Below are 851 nucleotides of genomic sequence, written 5' to 3' on the forward strand. Positions count from 1 at the left end.
TGTGTGTGTGTGTGTGTGTGTGTGTGTGTGTGTGTGTGTGTGTGTGTGTGTGTGTGTGTGTGTGTGTGTGTAATAATAATAATAATAAGCCATTTAGCAGACGCTTTTATCCAAAGCGACTTACAGTCATGCGTGCATACATTTTTTTTGTATGGGTGGTCCCGGGGATCGAACCCACTACCTTGGCGGTACAAGCGCCGTGCTCTACCAGCTGAGCTACAGAGGACCACATTGTAGTCAGGAGTGTGAGAGCTGCAGCTACTACTGGCTATAAAATACCTGTTAATTCTCTCTCCCCCTGTTTATTCTCTCTCCCCCTGTTTATTCTCTCTCCCCCTGTTAATTCTCTCTCCCCCTGTTAATTCTCTCTCCCCCTGTTAATTCTCTCTCCCCCTGTTTATTCTCTCTCCCCCTGTTAATTCTCTCTCCCCTGTTTATTCTCTCTCCCCCTGTTTATTCTCTCTCCCCCTGTTAATTCTCTCTCCCCCTGTTTATTCTCTCTCCCCCTGTTAATTCTCTCTCCCCCTGTTAATTCTCTCTCCCCCGTTTATTCTCTCTCCCCCTGTTAATTCTCTCTCCCCCGTTTATTCTCTCTCCCCCTGTTTATTCTCTCTCCCCCTGTTTATTCTCTCTCCCCCGTTTACCCGCCAGTCATTCAGCAGGTAGCCTAGCAGTTAAGAGCGTCGGGCCTGTAACCAAAATGTCGCTGGTTCGAATCAAATCAAATCAAAATGTTATTTGTCACATGCACCAAATACAACAGGTGTAGACCTTACCGTGAGATGCTTAATTACAAGCCCTTAACCAACAATGCAGTTAAGAAAAATAAGAGTTAAGAAAATATTTGTGGG

The sequence above is a fragment of the Coregonus clupeaformis genome, chromosome 24 (assembly GCF_020615455.1).
Source record: "Coregonus clupeaformis isolate EN_2021a chromosome 24, ASM2061545v1, whole genome shotgun sequence".
Classification (NCBI taxonomy): domain Eukaryota; kingdom Metazoa; phylum Chordata; class Actinopteri; order Salmoniformes; family Salmonidae; genus Coregonus; species Coregonus clupeaformis.